Here is a 10,966-nt window from a genome sequence, read left to right as displayed (position 1 = left end):
AGTGCTATACAGAGAAACCCTGTCTCCAAAAACGAAAAACAAAACAAACAAACAAACAAACAAAAAAGAAGTCAAACATTACCATTATGAAATTAAATGAGATCAAAGTTGACTTTAAAGTTTCCATAGAAAAAAAATTTGTATAAAATATGAACACAAAGAACAAAAGCTGGGAGCCCCTGATGCCAGAAGCATGAACTGTGTGGACCACCAGAATATGATATAGGGTCTGCACTGACAGAATATGGAGGCACTCCAGCCACTTGACCCTTGACTCATCACAAAGGCCACAGGCCATGGCTCAGGAAGGTAGTCTCCTAGCCTAGGCAGTTGGGTAATTACCAAAAGAGTGTGTTGACTCCGTTAGCTTACCAGAGCTGAAGAAGAAACAATAGCACCCCTAGGCTGACACACACCGGAACAGTGAAGAAGAGAACTGATTCCAGATAGCAACCTCTAAACGTGGGTGCTTCGTGGTCTACATACAACAGCTCCAGGCCAGCCAGGGCTACATAGTGGGATCCTATCCCAAGTAGATATGAATGCACTCACACAAATAAATAAATGGAAAATGTAATGTTTCGGGGCTGGTGAGATGGCTCAGTGGGTAAGAGCACCCGACTGCTCTTCCGAAGGTCCAGAGTTCAAATTCCAGCAACCACATGGTGGCTCACAACCATCCGTAATGAGACCTGACGCCCTCTTCTGGAGTGTCTGAAGACAGCTACAGTGTACTTACTTATAATATAATAAATAAATCTTTTAAAAAAATGTAATGTTTCTTTTAAAAAAATATGGGCTGGAGAGATGGCTCAATGGTTAAAAGCACTGATTGCTCTTCCAGAGGTTCTGAGTTCAATTTCCAGCAACTACATGGTGGCTCACAACCATCTGTAATGGGATCTGATGCCCTCTTCTGGTGTGTCTGAAGACAGCTGCAGTGTACTCATATACATAAAATAAATAAATCTTTAAAGGAAAAGAAAAATACAAAGTTGGTAGCTTCAAAACAATAGAATTCTCTTACCTCATCGTTCTGGGGACCAAAATCTGTATCTAGGCCCAAGTCAAGGCATCTGCAGGGCCAAGTTCCCTCTACAGCTCCTGGGAAGAACCCTGGGCTGGCTCAGCCATCTCTGGAAGTGACTGACCCCGCTGGCTCAGCCCTGTCTTCACAGGCCAATGTCTTCAAACCCTCTAAAGACAAGAGTATTGAGCCAGGTGTGGCAGTGCACTCTGTAATCCTAGCACCAGAGATGTGGAGGCAGGAGGATCAGAGTTCCAGATCCTGTCTCAAAATAAATGAAAGAGAAAAAGAACGAGGGGAAGAAACAAAGGTCTCTTCTAGGTAGCCCAAGTTACTCATTATGTAGCCCATGCTGGCCTTGAACTTGCAGCAGTTCCCCTGCCTCCACATCCAAGGTACTGGGATTACAAATATTTATCCAGTTTTCTTTATATACTTTATACTTCCTTTATATAAGCTCTCATGTAAATGTGAGTGTGCACGCGTATGTGTGTGAGTGTGAGCTTATTGTGTATACGTGTACTTTCCCATATCTCTCTTACATGTGTGGTTGAACTTGAACCCATGTGGACAATCCAGGATCACGTCAAGATCCTAAACTTAATCATACCTGCAAAGACTTTGCATGGAAGGTGACAGTCACAGGCTCCAGGGAATTGGGGGTGTATGCCTTGGTGGGTGGGGGGTGGCAGGTTTGCTAACGCAATCAAGAACAGAAATTCCAGATCTGGCCAGGCAGTGGTGGCACACGCCTGTAATTCTAGCACTTGGGAGGCAGAGGCAGGTGAATTTCTGAGTTCGAGGCCAGCCTGGTCTACAGAGTGAGTTCCGGGACATCCAGGGCTACATAGAGAAAACCTGTCTCGAAAAAACAAAAAACAAAAAAAGAAAAAAGAAAAAAAAAAACTTTAAATAAAAAAAAATCCAGATCTAATTCTGAATGCTTGAAGCAATAAAACCTTAGAATTCAAAGCAAGATGGCGCATGACCTTGGAAGAGGTAATGATTTCCTACAAAGGCTGAAAAACTAACCATTGTTGCTGAGTGACTATTCTCCAAACCAAGCAACCGCCATCATGGGGAATTGAGCTTTGTCTACTGCAAAAGGGTTAACCCAGCCAGGCTTTGTTGACTGTTTACGCCCCCTCATGGGAGGGAATTGAACTCAGGAGGACCTCTGGAAGAACAGCCAGTGCTCTTAACCACTGAGCCATCTCTCTAGCCCCTTACAGGAGCCTCACCTATGTAGCTGGCTACTCTGTATTGTATGCTACTCTGCCTTTATTGCATGTGGCCTGGGAAGGTGCTAGATTATATATGGGAAGGGGAGCTTGTCTTAATTAGATTCTCTCTTCCTGTAATAAAACACCAAGTCCCAAAGCAACTTGGGGAGAAGAGGGTTTATTTCAGTTTACAGTTCCACACCACAGGGTAGAAATCAGGGCAGAAATTCAAACAGGGAAGGAACCTGGAGGCAGATGCTGATGCAGAGGCCTGGGGTGAGGAGTGCTATTTACAGTCTTGCTCCTCATGGCTTGCTCAGTGAAGGGACTCTAGCCATACCCAGGCATGACAAACGTGACCCTAGCAGGCCTTGCCCTTCTCCTCCACTCCCTCTGCCTTGCTAAAAACCATTAGATTGCATCCTAAAGCTAGCCACCAGGGTCTGTCTATTAATAAAGATTAGGCTGACCACCAAGTTCCAGCTATCAAAGTATTGAAGTCCAACAATCAAAAGCCCCCCCTTGGCTCACCTAATCAATATGACCAATTAAAATTAAACACCTCATCCTAACATAGGATCTCTGTTTTGCCTTTATAAACCACCATTCGCCCATCCTGAGACAGCCCTTTATCCCACTCCAGAACAATTTCCCCTACCTTTCTCCCTTGTTCCATTCATTCCTCTTCTCCCTTGTCCTCTGTCCCTGTCTTTGTTTCCTCTTCCCTGTCCTTTGTTCCTCTGGGTCAAATAAATCTCATTTCAGCTGAGAACTTGATCTTGGGGGGTATCCTAAGCTAAACCTTGACCTGACACTCAGCCTCCTTTCTTATACCGTCCAGGACCACCTGCCTAATTGTGGTATCTCCCAACATGAACTATGTCCTCACATACCAATCATCAATCAAGAAAATGCACCACAGGCCAATCTAGTAGGGCATTTTCTCAACTGACGTTCCTTCTTCCAAAAATGACTCCAGCTCCCGTCGAGGTGACAGCTAAGTATCTAGCACAGGGCTCCACCTATGCAGCTATGGGGTGGCTGGCACGCACCCCTGGTGGGTTAAGGCTTTCCAAGCAAAGTCCTTTTGGGGAAGGATCAGCCACAGCTCTGTAAATAACCACTCCGTAAGGAAGCCCAGTGAAGTCATTGACTCCCTGGAGTGTATTCGGGTGGAAGTGTGCCTCAGTTTGTCACTGAGACCTGGAAAGAAGGGGTGGCCTTTATTTCTCCCATTGGTACAAACTTTAGCAACAGTTACTCCTCTCGTGGCTGCGCCGCAATGCTTGACAAAAGTAAATTAAGGGTTGATCTTGTGAGTGCAAAACCAAACCCAAGCCGGGCAGTGGTGGCTCACGTGCCTTTCATCCCAGCACTTGGGAGGCAGAGGCAGGTGGATTTCTGAGTTCGAGGCCAGCCTGGTCTACAGAGTGAGTTCCAGGACAGCCAGGGCTACCCAGAGAAACCCTGTCCCAAAAAAAAAAAAAAAAAAAAAAAAAAAAGATGAGAGACATGGCTCAGTTGGTAGAGTCCTTACCTAGCATGCGTTCAAAACTCCAGAACAAACTAAACCAGGTTTGGTTTTGAGAGACCAGACCAACTCCATCTTGGTCCAGCTCCAGACCAAACCCATCTTAGAGAATCTGATTAAGGTTGAACTTGAGTTAACCAACAAGCCTGCACATAGCACTAGCTTCCAGGTTACTCCCTAACAAGCCTGCACCTTCAAGTCACTCCCTAACAACCACCAATCAGGAGGAAAGCAGAAGTTCAGTTCATGGCTTGGCTCCCTGGATCAGCCAATTATTTTAAAGGACAACAAGATTCCATAGCTAGCCCCCTGCCTCAATCAGATGTGCACCAGGCTAGAAACCCCCTTACTTGTTTGCTTGCTTCTTCAAATGCTTACTTGAAACTTGGCTCGGGGTTTCACCCTCTGTCCTGCTGTGTCAGGGTCGGCGGTGAGCCCAAGCTAGACCTTGAATACAAAGACCCTAATGGGTTGCACCAGAATCGGCTCCTTGGTGGTCTTTGGGGGTTCACGGGTTCACAAACGGTTTGAATGGGCATAGCGGTTCCAAACCCTTGTAATGCCAGTACCAAGTGGGAGGCAAGAGGAAAAGTTCAACATGATCCCCAGCTACACAGAGAGTTCAAAGCTAGCCTGGGCCACATGAACTCTGTCTCAGAGACACCAAAAACAAGGTTGTTTTGTTTTGAAGAAGAAGAAAAGGAATAGAGAGATGGCTCAGTCAGTAAGGCGATTATTTTGCAAGCATAGGGATGAGTCCAATCCATAGAACTGACATTCTAAATAAAGCTGGGCATGGTGGTGTGCATTTGTAATCCCAGCTGTAGTCCGACGGAAAGCAGAAAGATGCAGACATGCCCCTTGCTCCACTGGTCAACTAATAGCCTATTTGTTGAAGTGTCAGAACAACAGGAGACCCTGTCTCAGACGACGCTTGAACGGTGCCTAAGGAATGAAGCCTGAAGTTGTCTCCGGCCTCCACATGCATGCCTACACTTGCAGCCAGACGTGAACATGCGCAGGCATGTGTGCATGTACACACACACACACACACACACACACACACAACATGAACCCAAGGAAAAACCTAATGTCTACATGGACAGTAAATTTCCATCTCAGGAGTGTGAATTACCCACAGTGCAATAGCTATTCTGCCCTAAAACAAAGAAAGCGGGGAGGGAGGGAGGGAGGGAGGGAGGGAGGGAGGGAGGGAGGAAGGAAGGAAGGAAGGAAGGAAGGAAGGAAGGAAGGAAGGAAGGAAGGAAGGAAGGAAGGAAGAAAATAGAGTTGCCAAGAGTGTGAAAAACTGTTGGTGAGGGCTGGTGAGATGGTTCAGTGGGTAAGAGCACCGACTGCTCTTCCAAAGGTACTGAGTTCAAATCCCAGCAACCACATGGTGGCTCACAACCACCCATAATGAGATTTGATACCCTCTTTTGGTGCGTTTGAAGACAGCTACAGTGAACTTATACTAATAAATAAATCTTTAAAAAAAAAAAACTGTTGGTGAGACTGGAAACCTAAGCAGCTCCCGCGCCCTGCTCCCCCCGCCCCGAGAAAACCGCAAGCAGGTAGCGGGTACCACAGGCCCAACAACCCCACTTCTCTGCAGAACCACAGCAGATGTGTGCACATGGGTTCCCCCAAAGGATGCAGCACCTCGCCGCCACTCAAATACCCACTAAGAGCGAACCTGATGGAAAAAAAGGGGGAACTCTTACACAGTGAGCAAATACAGCTACGCCCATCAATGCACACCTATGGCAGCTCTGTGGATGAGCCCTTCTAGATGCCAAATGCAAGACACCAACCAGAACTAGAGCATGGTTCATATCCACAGAGAACAAAACCGGACTAAGGTCCAAGACGGTCAGGATTCTTGTTGGGAGAGTTGCTATAAGGCGGCGTGGGAGGCGGGCTTGTAGGGCTTACCCACATAATCTATATAAACACACACTCACATATATGTATAAACACGTGCGGAATAGATGCAAAGACTGAGAGCCGCCTTCTGCAATACTCCAAGATAGACACACGGTGGCGCGCGCAGCCTATAGGCTGCTGCCTCCAGGTCCTAGCTTCCAGGCAGAGAGAGATGCATGGGCGGGCTAGTTAATTAATTTAACACTTCTCTGCCCCGCGTGCCTGAGGGCCACCCAGTTCACCACGAGGAGGAGAGGAACAGAGGAGAGTGCTAGTTTGTGATATTGTTGCTCCCCAACACTTGGTCTGGAACCTGTGACTGTGACTTTAGCATCTGGATACCCCACCTGTCCTTAGAACAAGAGAAGACCCAGGGAAGGCCACAAGGAAGCAGCCTGGAGCTAGGGGAGAATCAATTCTCTCGGAGTCTTTGGGGCCCCACACACCTTGATCTCAGTCTCCTGCCCTGCGGAGGCAGAAGACACCCCTTCTCTTGCACTCAGCCATCAGCTCCCTGCTTTTTTGTTATGTAGCTGCAGGAAACTAGAACACATGTTGAAAATCTCCCCTCTCAGCCTACCTGCCAACCTGTCCCCCAATTAGCTGTGGAAAGATAGCCAAGGCTTCCGATATTTGATCCCCCAATTATCCACCCCCCTAATTTAACATTCACCATTCATACTTCCCACTGAGGCTTCCCCTCCTCTGTCCAGGGAGGCCTGCCTTTCCTCAGTGGGCCTCTGCACAGCTCCTACCTAGCCTTTGAGGCCTTCCTTAAATGTCCCCTACTAAATAACTTCTCATGTTCTGAGTTACCGACTCTCCATAAATCCACCGTCCTCCATCTCCCCTGCCACGGAACTCATTCACTCACTCATTCCCGTGTCAACTAAGCACTGTGTGCTCCCGAAAGTCCCACCCCTGGCCTTTCCACTCTAGAACTACTATCCTAGCTCAGGTGTCGCCATCTTTGTGTCTGTGTGTTGTGCGCTGGTGTCCCTGCGTGCACAGGTGGAGGCCAGAGGTTATGGGTTTGCTGCTTCGCTTGGCTTTTCTCACAGGCTCTGGGATCCAGAGCGCAGGCCCTCATGTTTGTGCACCAAGCGCTTTACCCACTGAGTCATCTCTCAGGCCCCCAGATCTCCCCATCTTCCACCAGGATCCCAGCGCTACCGTGTCACTAGTCCCTGAGCCTGATCTGGCCCCTCCAGACAGCCACCATCCCATAGTCCTAGCGTTCATAATACACCACAGAGCCCTGCTCAAAAGTCTCCCACGGTTTCCTCAAAGAGACCACCGAAAGGGAAATGGCACCTTCAAATCCCCCTTCCCCATCATTCCCTTCTAGTGCTAGCCCCACGCTACACTCTCTGGGCCTTTGTACAGACTCTGCCCTTCACCTTTGCTGTTTCTGGCTAACACATTCAGTATCTCAGTGTGTGCTGAAGACAGTGCCCACCATCTCCTGCAGCCGCTGACCAGGTGCCCTTCCAAGCACTTTCCATAATGACCGCAGCAAAAGAAGCAGTGGTCTCTCTCTCTCTCTCCCAGGAAGCTTCTGGAAAGCCCCGCTTGTCTCGGAGGGTGGATGGATAAGGGGTGGGCTGGTTTCCCAGGGAAATGGAATCCTGGGGATTTCTCACCCTCCTAAAAGAAAAGAACAAATTATGCAAATTCTTGGGACAGCCTCCTGGCCACCTCCTTAGCCTCTCCCTGAGCTTCTGGGAGGGTGTAGGGCTCAGCAGAAAGCGCCCTAGGCTCTCCAGCAGCCGTTTCCTGATTACACACGAAACTGGGGCTCAGAGGTGGTGAATCACAGCAGCCGCCAGCCAGGGCACGCTGAGTGTCAGGTGGGGCAAGCAGGATGCTGGCTGGCTGCTGGCTTTCCTCTCTCTGCCATCCTCAGGGTTGTCAGCAGCACAGCACTGCTCACTGACACCATCTAGAGGAGGTCTCACCCTGGGTATGGCGCAGTTTCTCATGGCCTCACTTCTCCCACCCCAGGTCAAAGCCCACCTGTCCTCAAGGAGCCTACAGCCCAAGTGGTTCACAAACCACCTGCCTGCGTCTTGTGTAGGCAGAAGCAGCCATCTCGGGTTCAAAGGGCGTTAACAGGCAAAGGAGTTGACAGGAATGGTGGGGAAACCTCAAACCAAGGTCCCACTTCCAGGCACACACCCCAAATGAGGTACTCAGAGTTCATGGCGTAAGTTCCACACATTTCTGAGCTTCTGTGGGCCTCAGTTTCCCCCACAGTACATAGGAGGGAATGAGTTTCTGTAGTACCATGAACTTGTTGAGAAGCAGGATACACAGGAGCAAAGATTCCAGGGCTTCTGGACAAAAGGCCGCTTCATATAGAGGGCATTTGGGCTGGAGAGATGGCTCAGTGGTTAAGAGCACTGACTGCTCTTCCAGAGGTCCTGAGTTCAATTCCCCACAACCACAGGGTGATTCCCAACTATCTGTAATAGGATCTGATGCCCTCTTCTGGTGTGTCTGAAGATAGCGACAGTGTACCCATATAAATAAAATAAATAAATCTTTTAAAAAAATAAAAAGGTCATTTGCTGGGCTGGAGAGATGGCTCAGGCAGTAAGGTGCTTACTGAAGAATATGCAGTCCAGAGTCAGGTGATCTCCGTCACCTGTGTCAGAAACCAGGCATTGTGTGACACAGGTTCCTCTTTCTTTCTTTCTTTTTCCTCTTTCCTTTAGTTTTCTTTGTTTCATTTTTTTATCAGCTATTTTTTTTAATTTTAAAAAAGATTTATTTATTTACTATGTATACAGTGTCCTGCCTGCATGTATGCCTGCATACCAGAAGAGGGCGCCAGATCCCATTGCAGAAGGTTGTGAGCCACCAGGTGAGTACTGGGATTTGAACTCAGGGCCTCTGAAAGAGCAGCCACCGTACTTAACAACTTTCTAGCCCTGTTTTTTTGTTTTGTTTTTTTGTTTTTTGGGGTTTTGTTTTGTTTTGTTTTTTGGGGTTTTTTTTGTTTTGTTTTTGTTTTTGTTTTTTTTGTTGTTGTTGTTGGGGGGGTTGTTTGTTTGTTGTTTTTTGTTTTTTTGAGACAGGGTTTCTTTGTGTATCCTGGACTTTCTTGAACTTACTGTGTAGCCAGGGAGCCCTCGAACTCACAGAGATCCACCTACCGCTACCACTCAGTGCCGGGACTAAAGGCAACAACCACCACCACCGTCCATCTTACAACACACGTTCCTACAATCGCAGAGCTGGGGGAGATGAAGGTACCAGGATTCCTACTCTAGTCGATCAGTGCGCTCGCTCCAGGCTCACTGAGAGACCCCGTCTCAAAATATAAGGTAGATGTGGGATGTAGTGGCGTCCACCTTCAATCCACTGCTAAGAAGGCAGAGGCAGAGGCAGGTGGATCTCAGATCTCAGTGAGTTCAAGGCCAGCCCAGTCAGCACAGAGGGGTCCTATGGGGGTGGGGGAGTAACTAAGGAAGGCATTCAGTGTTGGCCTCTGTGCTTATGGGTTCAAGTGTATGAACCTGTGCACACACAATAAATACTCACATAAGTAAATATATAGCTAAAATAGGATACTTAAAAGAATAATTTCAGGCCGGGCATGGTGGCACACGCCTTTAATCCCAGCAGGAGAGGCAGAGGCAGAGGCAGAGGCAGGTGGATTTCTGAGTTCGAGGCCAGCCTGGTCTACAAAGTGAGTTCCAGGACAGCCAGGACTAGACAGAGAAACCCTGTCTCAAAAACACCAAAAAAAAAAAAAAGAATAATTTCACAAGTAGACACATCAGAAGAGGTCCTTGCTGTCATCAGAGGAGAATGTGTCCTATGCCTGTCAGACAGCACTATCTTATGGCCTCTGCCTGTCCCCAGCCTGTCCATCAGAGGTGGGGAAAGGGACGTTGGGGGCTTAGGGGGTGTTTCTGGAGGTTCCTTGGCTCAGTAAGCCTGGGAACCCTCCGCTTCTCCTGGTTAATCACCTCCCACCCACCTGTTGCATGTCTTTGGACCAGAACCAACTTTCCCTTCTTTAACACTATTCATAAACTAGAGCAAACTAAGGCTGCAGCGCAAGCTCCAGGCAAGCCATGCTGAACGGCTGGTTAATTGGCCTTGGAGGTAATTACTTCTGGCTCCATCTTACTGGGGGAAAGACTCAAGCCAGGAAGGCTAATGACTTGGCCAGAGTCACACAGCTGGCTGGCCTGTGGGCAAAGCCAGAAGTCCCTTCAGCCATAGCACAACCTTTACAAACAGTCCCAGCACGTGGACCAAGCTCTTGGCCATAGCTGGCATAGGGAGGCTGCAGTTCCTCTCAGGGCAAGTCCCAGGGTAAAGGCCCCTCTGTTGCCACCTGAACAACCACCAGCATGCACTACCACCACCACCACCACCACCACCAAATCCCTGACCTTTTCCTTTATCAGGCTCTGCGCTGCATTCCTGAGGGGCCAAAGAGGGCATTCTACAGCACTGGAAGCCCCAAGGTAGAGGACCCTTGCACCATCCCTGCACCATCCCCCTCCCCCACCTTTTTCCTTCTCCTGAGCCTGTGCAACCCCCATCACACTGCTAAATTTCTCTAGAAACGTCATTCCCTTTGGCCAGGCTATGGCGCCATCTCAGGAATGCGTGGTGAGAAGCTGCTGTCTCTTGTGAGAAGCCCTCTGTGATTGCCTCCTGCTACTGTAACCCGCTCCTTCCAACATGACTGGCTTCAAAGACCTGCAAAGGTGTGCTCTAAGGGCTGGTCTCTGGGTACTCTGAGCTAGGGGACGGTAGAAAGGAACTGAAATAAACAGGAGGGGGTGTGGGGGAGCACTGACTTTTCCCAGTTAGGTAAGGGGTACTGACAGCAAATCTTGGGCGGTGACAGCTGCTCTTTTCTCACCAGGTCATGACCCCTGGGGCCCTGGATCAATATCTGTTGGGTAACCGCAGGGAGAGCTGACTGGGACAACCTGCAGGGGAGGTGGACGAATTGTTCACACTATGAAGTGTATCTGGCTGCTGTTGCCCAAACATTCCTGGGCTATAGACAGCGCATCCTCCCGTGAGGATGAGTATGGAAGCCTCGAAGAAGGTGAGGCAGTCTGAGCTAGCCAGGAACTGGCCTTCAGCCTCGCTGGGAATAAGAGTACTGGTCCCCAACTCCTAGGGACATAGAGCTGACCCAGCCTCAACTGACTCTGTAGCCTCCGAAGGCAGAAAGTATCCATCCTTCTTCCTGGTTCTCTCAGCTCGCCGGTAAAGAACTGTGAG

This window comes from Mus caroli, unplaced genomic scaffold (assembly GCF_978045245.1).
Source record: "Mus caroli unplaced genomic scaffold, Mus_caroli_1 scaffold_16, whole genome shotgun sequence".
NCBI classification, from domain to species: Eukaryota; Metazoa; Chordata; class Mammalia; order Rodentia; family Muridae; genus Mus; species Mus caroli.
Note: the sequence above shows the minus strand (reverse complement) of the source record.